Source organism: Dromaius novaehollandiae, chromosome 14, assembly GCF_036370855.1.
Source record: "Dromaius novaehollandiae isolate bDroNov1 chromosome 14, bDroNov1.hap1, whole genome shotgun sequence".
Taxonomy (NCBI): domain Eukaryota; kingdom Metazoa; phylum Chordata; class Aves; order Casuariiformes; family Dromaiidae; genus Dromaius; species Dromaius novaehollandiae.
The window spans coordinates 10,574,632-10,585,156 of record NC_088111.1 but is presented as its reverse complement, the minus strand read 5'-3'; the positions used below and the strand labels follow the sequence as shown (position 1 = coordinate 10,585,156).

At 41.8% G+C, this 10,525-nt stretch overlaps 1 long non-coding RNA gene across 1 annotated transcript in view; it reads right to left on the bottom strand.

The window, feature by feature from the left end:
- Positions 1-5,087: 5,087 nt before the first annotated feature.
- LOC135329942 (uncharacterized) overlaps positions 5,088-10,525 on the bottom strand; it is a 41,083-nt gene continuing 35,645 nt past the window's right edge. Inside the window, exons 2-3 of the long non-coding RNA XR_010391609.1 lie at positions 7,120-7,258; positions 5,088-5,177 (exon numbers count right to left, since the gene is read on the bottom strand). This is a non-coding gene — a long non-coding RNA (uncharacterized LOC135329942). The remainder of the gene's footprint in view (positions 5,178-7,119; positions 7,259-10,525) is intronic.

Below are 10,525 nucleotides of genomic sequence, written 5' to 3'. Positions count from 1 at the left end.
CAGAAAAACTCTGCTTGTACAGACAAATGGACTAAATTTAAGTTACGTTCTAAGGAATTTCAAGGACGGCTTGGAAAGAAAGAAGTGCCTGTCAGCAGCATCTCAGTTGTGGTTAATGCGAGGCTGTACCATTATGGAACTTTTCTAGTGCTTTTTTCCCCGTTAATGTGGTATTCTAACCTGCCCCTAGCACTGACTTGTGGTGCTACAAGGACGAGGCTCTGGAAGTAGTGAAGGGCTCAACAACGTCCCCACCCTGAGACAGGAGCACGAGTCTGAGCCGCCTTTAGAGATGGTTTTGGCTACCCCAGGAAGCTGGTTTATTTGACTAGATCAGCTGTTTGTAAGGGCCTCTCTAGGGTTCACAGTGAGGCCCTGCCAGAAAGAAAAAGAATACCTTTTCCTAGCTTTCCCCTGCTGCTGCCAGTCTTTTCTGGTAGCCTCCTAGGCGAGCGAAGCTGGGATGCTGGGCACCTCCGTTAGGTGAGCCGGGGCCTGGGACGTGGTGCCCTGCTCCCTGGCCCTCCGAACGGCAGAACAGGCACAGAGCAGCCCCGTGGCTGCAGGCGTCAGCTCCGGGGAGCAAGCCTTTCCTTCTAGTAAAAATAATTCATAAATATGTAAGGGTACAGCATTTATCTGGAACATGGACAAACAATTCTTACAGGGTCATTTGGGTGAGAATTAGTAATAGTTTTCAGCACTTCCTTTCAGTAAATAGCATTTAAGAATGGTTATTACTGCCTTTGCAGACCAATTTTAAATGGCTCAATTTTGTTGTTTTCCTATATAGAACATTGCATTTTGCATTATAAATTACACTGAGATTGATAAAAATCTATCTTTTGAAGGTCAGGTTTCATTTTTTGCTCGTAGACCTGAAGTCACTTAAGACAGGGAAAATCTTCACACCATATGTAGGGACCTCTGTCACAGTTTTGAGGCAACAAAAACAACCCCAGTACTTATCTATGGCTTGAGGGCAATGTCTCTGTCAGTGATGCACAGCCTCAAGCTTGGGCCCTTTTATGCAGAAGCAGTGATAGCTGTGGGTAAATGAGAATCAGGCCTATTCACATTGTTGTTGAAACAAAGCTGAAAAGTTGCTCAGGTATTTAAGCTTGCAAATTTTGCATCATTGGCTTCACATTATGTACACATCTAAAGGGTATTTCAGCTGTCCAAGCTCCTTTCCTGACCCTGGTTGCCATAGTACCTGAGCACCTCAGAAAGTATTTATCCTTCTGGCCCTCGGTGAGGTGAGAAGTGCTATTGCCCGCATTTTATACCTGCAGAACAGGATACAGAGAGACTAAATGACTTTTTCAAAGTCATGCAGGATGTGAACGAGTTCCAGATTGCTAACATCAGCCTGGACAATCCCTCCTTCACGTTATTTGCTCTTTATATAGTATCATCTAGCTGTTCTAAACTAAGTGAGTCTTACAGAGACATGGAGCAAGGCATGCATGAAAAGAAAATGACTATGCAATAGAGGTAGGGGGTTGACACTAACGGATATTTGAACAACAAAACCAAAAACCAAATTAAAATTAAAGCTCCCTTATTAAATTTCTAACTGTTGTGTGATGCTGTGGAGTCATTTTTAAACCACTGGCATCTTCCTTTTATGTGAGACAAGCAGAGGAAACAACAGGCTGAATCCAAGTCTTTGTTTGGCTTTATTATGTGCAATTCCTTTTTAGCATTCTGAGCATTTAACCTTGAAAAATAGTGTTGTTTTGCTGCTGTGTTTTCTGATTGTTAGTCTGAAGGCATCTCAGTGGCATCTTTATAAATCTGCTGTAGCTGGTAAATATTTCTTGCAGTCCAGCACTGAAGACTGAAAAACCCAGATCACTTTTAGCTGTCAGGCAATTAATGTAATTCAAAGGAAATGAAAGGTATGTGCAACTGGGACTGCTTTTAATAACAGACGGTTCCTGACTCATGCTTCTAAGGGGAAGAAGAAAAAAAATCGATAAAATAAAGCATAGAGAGAGTGCTGGGAAAGAGCTTGAGACTCTGAATGCTGTTTCATAGCAGATTATGTGACAACTAATATTTGGTGAGAAAACATGATAAATGCATTTATTGATCAGCTGTTTCAAACAACAGCCATAGGTATACTTATACAGGCCTGCATCATGTCACATCATCAGTTTCTCATTTTTTCTCTTTCAGCTCCATCCTGTGTTTTAAATACAGTCAAACACAGGAAAGAGGTATTTATGTTTAGGGACACAATGCCAGTATTGATGGCTGTACTCTGCGCCAAAATACAAGGGGACAGAGAGACCTCAGCTAGTGAGATACAGAGGTCTCGAGACAGAGGATCAAGCAGCTGCACAAACGAGCCAAGGCTTGAGCCAGGTCCCAAGCCCTGCACAGGCGTGGGGAGCCTGTCCGCAAGCAGACTGCAGGAGCAGGGCTTTCAGCACTCGTCCAGGTGTGTTGCTATCAAAGGCAGCAACTGCCCAGCAGGTACCACTGGAGTCCACGGGAACAGCCCAGCATTAGGCATTTCGAAGACCAGACCACAGTGGGTGGTGTGGATTTGGGAACTGAACTGCAGGTCCTATTTATTTAGCTACCTTTTTTATTTGGTCAATAGCCATTCCTGGTGCCACAAAAGGCAACCTCTGGGGCGCTGACTGCAAAGGCCTGAGCTCGAATGCCTGTTTGGCATGGGGCATCCGACACTCCAGCAGCTTGGAGGCATGCGAAGTGAGGGGAGTCTTTCCCACATCACAAAGGTCCCCAAGCCCAGCTGAGGATATTACTGCTCTGGATGAAAAAAGGGCAAAACCTGGGAGGACACAGGCAGTCCCTCCAGAGCTGACTTGGCAGGGTGTCAGCGTCTGCTTTCACAGGACACAGTAGCTCTTCTGTGGATTTTCTATGCATCTTCTCACCCCAGACCCTGACTCTTGTTTCTCCGCCTAGTTCTGCAGTGAGCCGTATTTAAATAGCCCTCTGTACCATCAGCAGAGTTTTTATGGGCATCTCTGCGAGCCCAGAGCTGCAGCATTTCCATTTGCATTCCATGACTAGTTCAGCTTGCACGTAACCTTTCTTCCTCTGGACTCAAAAAGAGCTCTGCCTGTATTAAGATGGCAGGATCAGGCCCTTTTATGATACTGCCAATATAGAATAATTAAAACAAACTAAATGAATAATTCCAGCAGATGAAAATTAATTCAGCCACATAGGCAGATAAAAGCATTGCCTGTTATTTGAAGTGTCTGTGGAGTTGCACCTTTAAACACCATGGCAACCAATGCCATTACTGAGTTCTTTTTTAGATCTCATTTAAAATGTAGGAAAATTGATGCTTTATTCACTCAGGGTTAGGTTTTCTATTTTTTTTAATATGAAAAAATTTTGAATTGGGTATTGTCCTGCTTTTAACATCTCAATCCCTTTCTTGTGTAACCGCTTTTTCCTCCTTCCCTTGTATAGCTTTTCTTTCTCTAGCTCCCTGCAGGTTGACCATTTAACCAGCACCAGACATCCCTCTCCAAGAACCACTTATCGATCTGTTTTCTACTCCTTAACATACCCTTTCCCAGTTTCAAGACCCTCATCTCCACTCAGGCCTAAATGCAGTGGCTTAGTCTGTTTTCTTCTTGGCACCTGATTCCTTCAACAGTCTGCAAATGCTACATGTTTCATCAACAAAACAATCACTTATTAATCCTGCTTGCTAACTTAGAGCCAAATACTCCCATGGCTATAAAATAGCCGTGTTATATCCCCTTTCATATACGGCAGGTGCAGGGAAGTGGCGTCCTTGGCATGGTATCACACAGCCTATTTTTTTTTTTGCTCTCCCCAGTTTGTACGTGTGGGCTATGATCAGCCATTTCCTCTCAAATGGCAGTGCAGGAATCAGCAAACACACAGAAAACATCATTCTTTTCCCAGACTGATCTATCTCTAAGCACCGCAAGGCTGAAAACTGCGTAGGAATTACCATATGGGCAGTCAGTCTTGTCAGGCATCTAGTGACCAATTCCAGATGCTTCAGGAAAAAACTAGTCATTAACATCCCATGTGGGAATTGGCATGTAGCCTTTCCACCGTGCTAGTTATTGCATTGTCTATACCGTGGCTGTGCTGGAAGATCTATTCAAGATTTAAAAGATGTTCAAGAACCATCAAAATGGATCGAGCCTCTGACTTGCACGGGCCCCTGCCACAGAGATTGCACTGGGCAACTCCAGATCGGCTAAGCACCTCAGCAGCAGGGACACAGGAGATCATTTTCTCAGTCCATAAAAGTCTCTTCCCAACCAGTAATACAGCTTACTTTACAGTTCAAAGAATAACATACAAATTCCTATCCAAAATTTGTTAACATCACCCCTCTGGATGTTCTTGTTAGTTCAATCACAAGTCCAATCCTCCTTTTAATCCTGCTAAACCTTGGCCACCGTGATGTTCCTCCAGGATAATTTTAACACCATTCCTTACCTTTTGCTTGCTGGCATTATCTAAGAGTTCCCATCCTTTTGGAACAGCCAGAAATTTGGGATAGCACTAAAATACCCAGGAAACAGTTACATCTGACTAAAATGTACAAGCCCCTTTCAGCACAGGTCTAGCTGAGAGCTGTAACAGGCTGCCATACTCTCAGGTCAAACTATTTATTTAATAAATGACTTGTTCAACAAATTTTCCCCCTCTTCAGCTCATTAACTGCCCCTCCAAAAACAGATTAATTTTTAGAAGTTTACCCATTATTCACAGCTGCTTAATGTATTCAGGAGTGCAGACTACTCACAAGGTGGCCGTACAAAGAACTTAAAACTGTTAGTGGGTATTTGGTAGTCTGTATTTACTTCTGTGTCTTAATAGTTATTGAGTACTGAACCTCTCAGCTGAATTAAACATTTCTGCTTACCTCTAAAATAACTTTTAATTGTTCCTGACACATATCCTGCTTCATCAGCCACATACAAAGGATTCTCTTTTTGGTAAAAAATTACCTGAATTAACCATCAGTCTGACAAGTGTTCATGAACAGTAAAACAGAAGACGAGCGAGCCTCTAACTGCATCTGGTGACTATGGCACTTACCTTAACTCTGCTACTGATTTTCTGGGTGGCGTGAGGCATGCCATTTTACCATCCCGCTTCTGTTCTCCATGATTAGAATGTATAGAAGATCTGGACTGTTGAAAAAATCAGTATGGATGACAATTTGACCCAGTAGAGTACTAGATAAATAGCAAGTACCATTCATGGTGTTGAATAGATTAAATTCATAATTCTACCCCCAAAAAAGTTTTACTCCAAGCAACCATTCCACTGAACTGCTCATTGCAAACGTGTCAGGACAAGAATTCAGGTATTAATAAGCTTTAGAGGAGTTTAAACTAACCACTAAGTTCTGCAAGCTATTTTTCATATAATTTGGCCTCATCAAAGCTTATACAGACGCATTTGGCTGTCCTCAAGAGAGTTAAAACACTACTGCATATTCCATAATTTGCTCATTTTCGCTCACTTGACATAAAAGTAATGGCATTTTCTACTTCATTCTGCACATGGTGAGTTTAAACAGAAATGGCCAGCTCTGAGCCCTCAGCTCAAAATACAAATGTCACTACCTGCGACCCCAGATACAGCAGTAGGGTTTTTCAGGGATACAATTTATATTTGCTGGGTTGCCTTTACTGCTGCGTATTTGCAGAGAATATACTTTTCTTACACAATTGGGAGTGTTGACACAGGTGCCAAATCTAAGATAAGGTTTAGATAGACAATTTGCCCACCACCGCAAATACTGTTTATTTTTCAGTAAACACAACCTTTATGGGGACACAGCACAGGTGTCATGCATACTGATCACACAGGATCTAAAGACTGAGCAGAAAATTAAATCAACAGCATTTAAGTCTGCCAGAGAATTTCTCTTGTCTCTGGCTTCTGGGAAATTCAGTTATAAGGCATGACTGGAACAAGAGGCATGCACCTAATGCAGCCCCATGAATGGTACAGCAAATGATAATGTCCAGGAAGAGAGGAGAAGAACTAGGGATTTTGTTTGAAGAGTTGATTGTTGGATATTTATTACCAGTTATCCACTAGGAGTTATTCCATAACTATTCTCTTTGTACACTTACTGAGTACATCATTGGTACAAACTATGTTAAATACAGGACAGGAAAACAACTTTATTTTCTTCGCTGTTGAAAAAAACATGGCCAGTCTGACTGGGGTTATCTCCAAAGTAACCTGCTTGCTGATGGCATTGGTGACATGGACCTGAACTAACATTTCCAGTAGCCATAATTGTTATACACAGCACCAGTAATTTCTTTCCCAGTAACAGCTTGTTTACCAAATGAGCTATTGTACCCATCTACCAGCAGCACTTTTAAATTCATTTTTAGCATTTTTCTAATGTCACTTGACTAAGTGACCTAAAATAAGCTTGCAACCACAAAATGTAAGCACAGATGTATTATTAGAAAGGAATATAGAGAAATGAGGAAAATGACATATTGTACTATAAGCCAATACGTAATATTCACGGACACCATCTCATTAAAATCTGAAAGGCAGCCTTTTTACTACTTTTGCTTCCACTGATTTATGGAGGAGTGCCTAGGATATCATATTAGCTCTCAGATTCATTCACTTTCTTGTTTTTATGCCGGGAGTAGCACTCCTTCTCCCCTGCCAAATAATATATACTCCATTTGTATCTGGTATATTGTGCGCTCTTATAAACTGTTGGCCAAATTCAGCCCTGGAATGAGCATGTCATTACAATTATGAATCATCAGAACTGCCTCCTCCAGAGAAGAATGTCCTTTTGTCCTTAAACCTGGTCATTTTGTGCAAGAAAGTGACATGAGACCGTGGAGCCAGCTTTGACCCCTTGATGGGGGAAATAGGAAGAAAAAGGAAACTCCTGCTGACCTCCGTATAGAGCTGGTCAAAAATTAAGAGGCCTGAGATACTGACATTTGTTTTCATTCCAAATGGAATGAAAGTACAGGATATGCATAAAAAGAAAAATTCAGAAGGTTTCACTTCAAAAAAATACTGACACACCTGGTTGCAAGCTGCCCATGACTGTGCCCATGACAGCTATGATCTGCATACCTCCTGCTCTCGGGCTCCTCCTCAGCCTGGCATCTGCTGCAGGACCACGTCTCCTGGGGCACAGCGCTGGCACGGGGATCCTGCAGCTCCACGGGAAGGGAGCACCCAGCACCTGGGGAAGCGCATGCGAGCTGCAAGCCTGGTCAGGGAAAGAGAATGGCGACACCCGTCACTAAAAATATAACTCCTTTGGCAGCTTGTGTTAATTTTCAAATGAACCAAAACATATCTCATTTTATTTTCTGGAAAAAAAATTGACAAAAATCAGAGTTTTCTTCTGAAAATATTCTGATTTTGCAGAAATCTGGACACGGAGCAATTTGGGGATTTGTGTGTGTGTGTGTGTGTGTGTGTGTGTGTGTGTGTGTGTGTGTGTGTGTTTGCATTTGAAATTTACAGGAAACCTGCACTAAGTGAACTTCCATTACAAGTGCAGCCCAAGCAGTTAAACAAAAGCCACAAAACACAGTACAACAACTTTTGGTAAGCTGGTTCAATGTAATTTATCATAAAAGCTGCACATCATCTTACATGGGTGAAAGAATTTCAGCTTACGTGGTAAGTCAGTCTGTTACAATTTGCTGACACCTCTGTTGTGATTTACATACATTTCTCTAGCACAGAAACACAAAGACATTACTGATGTTTTCACAATTTTTACCTCTACTACATTAACATGCAAGTTAATCATTCAGAATTACGTTTGCCATCATGCACACAAATCAAATGATTTTCGTTACAAAGAGATTTCTGTAATAAAAGCTGACATCCACGGTACAGAAAATATTTCATGTTCTTTGTATGCAGACCTGAGCTACACAGCTGCCCTTAATGAACTCCACAACAATTGCACTTAGACTAAGTAGAAAAGTCCCCACAACCAATTAATACTCATACACCCATCATTACAAAATATGTATCAGCTGAGGTAAGACAGCTGAGATACTATAGGGACGCAGTGGGATACATAAGAGGTTCTCCACTTTTTCCCAGTCCATGCTAATATCTACCTCCACAGCAACTCCTTGCCCTCTTGCAAAGTTTTACAAAATGAATGTGGTTTATGCAATTTCCAAGATATGAATTACAGTAGGGCACCTTGGTCATGCAATCAAAGTGGTCTTTGTTGCTGCAGATTCCATTATTTCTCCAGAAGACAACATATCTGGCAATCAAACACCCTGTTATTGCCAAGACTGCTTTGCGCAGGATCTTCTCTTAGGATGCTGGTGACACAATGAAGTGGGAATGAGACCTGACGATACCAGCAACGAGAGGAAAAAAATATATATTTGCTAATTATCTTTTGGGCTCCAAAACAAGCCAGTTTGGCTATCAGAAATATTATATCAGACACTAACTAGCCTTTGCATTCCCATGCCCAGGGCGTGCAGGAACGCGGAGGAGGCTTACGGACCTTGCACCCACGATACCGGTCGCCAGCACTTCTCTGACTGCGTGGAGCGAGGCCGCAGCAGACCTCACCTCCAGAAAGCCATCACTGCTTCTGAAGCTGCGGAAACACCATATTTGCACCTTTTGCAAAGGACTTCTCACAGAGCAAGAGGGACTGCACGCCAGCAGCAGGTCTGGAGGCCAGCTCTGGGACGCTGCCTCTGCCTCGCTCTTCCCTGCAGCCCTTCGTGCCAGGCCCTTCAAGGCCTCGTTCCCTAACAGCGTGTCAGATAATTCACCTGCCTATCTGACCATGTGTCTTTTTTTTTTTTTTTTCCCCAGTCATACACTTAGTTTTCTGCTGCTCTGTCTTCACAAATGACTCTGAGGGAAGGGTCCCTTGGCAATGGCATTTTATGCCATGACAGCTCACTATAATGTGCCTCATCAGCCTGGCTCCATAATGTCTGTGCCACTTCACATTACAGCTTAAACAATGGGAATAAATCAAGTAAATGAAAATATGCATCCTGAAGGCCTAATGCAAGTAATTTCATCCATTTTGAGAGCCACCAGCTCTGATTTACTTTAGAACCTTGCATCTGCCTTGAGGGGGCCTCTGAAGTACCCCGTGACTAATGCCCCTATTTTTAGTTTTGTAGCAGAAGCCAAGGAGAAATTAAAGAAATAAAATGGAAAAATAATGAGACCTCATTTCAGCTCATAATAGTATTTTCTCAGGTGACTAAACATTCATTTGACTTTTGGTAGTGTTGAATTTGTTCTCCATTAGGACAAATATGATTTGGAGGCTAACTTGACCTCTGGAGTGTAGAACTTTCTCTTTATCTTTATTGCTGGCTTCAGTTATTTATCAGGTCAGAGCTCAGATTCCAGGAAAACTGAACAAAGAAATGAAATTAGCACAGAAGACAAACAGAACTGGAGGATTCTGGCTTTTGACTCAAATGAGCAATTTCTTTCAGACTGTCACTAGCCTCAGTACAAGATGAGATGCCTGTCAGAGTCCAGCATCTGTCATCTAAAGATTCATTTCACTATAAGCCAGAGATAAGAAAAAACATAAAAAACAAGTCTAGTCTGGAAGAATTTGCAGTAAGTTTTTACAGGTACCTGCTCCCTTTTGCACAATCCTACAGTGTACAACTTTTATGGGGAAGTCTCTAAAAAACAAGCAAAAACTTGGATATACCTTTTAGGAACTAAGGCTGTGGAAAACAAGCTTATGAATAAATTTCTGGAAGAAGAAACAAACATTATTCTCCAAAGATAATTCTTATTCTATAAAGGGGACCAGCAAGTTCTCTGTCTGTCTGTGTGTCTGTGAGAGAGAGAAAAAGACGGACCAATTTCAGATTCTCTGCAAGGAAATGGCAGATTTTCTGATTCAGGTCAAAATATTTTCCTTTGAGTACGCATGTTGAGTATCGACTGTGTTAAGAAGTGGAACGCAAATGCATTTCCTCTCTTAGCATTTCTCACATTATCTTTGTCATGGCCACGCTGTAGAACGTAGTGTACCAGTAGGTTTGAACGCATCCACAGGGGATAAGAGATTTTGCTAACTAGAGCACTGCTAACTTATTTAGCGAAAAGTCATCCAGGACAAGGACCTTGCTTCAGTCTGTTTTGCTGAGAGTTTGCGTTATGAAGAGAGAAACTAAAGTGGATTGAAAAGCTATTAGCAATCCTTCCTCCATCCCTTGAGAAACACTAAGCCAGATTCAACAGGGCTAAAAAGCGCTACAATATGAGTAAAAATGGCTTCCAGCTGCAAAAAAAAAAAAAGCATAGCACAACTGCTCCATCAGTGGGAAGTGCTTCATTTAGCAAATTCAATTCTTAGAAATGCAAAGTGCAAACTATACTGCTCCCTGTTGAATAAACCATACAACTGGCTAAGTTCAGCTGGCCTACATGAAAGGTGACATTTTGCCTAGGAATTTTTCTTAGAAAAGATTTTTTGTTGGTTATTTTTTCACAGATCACA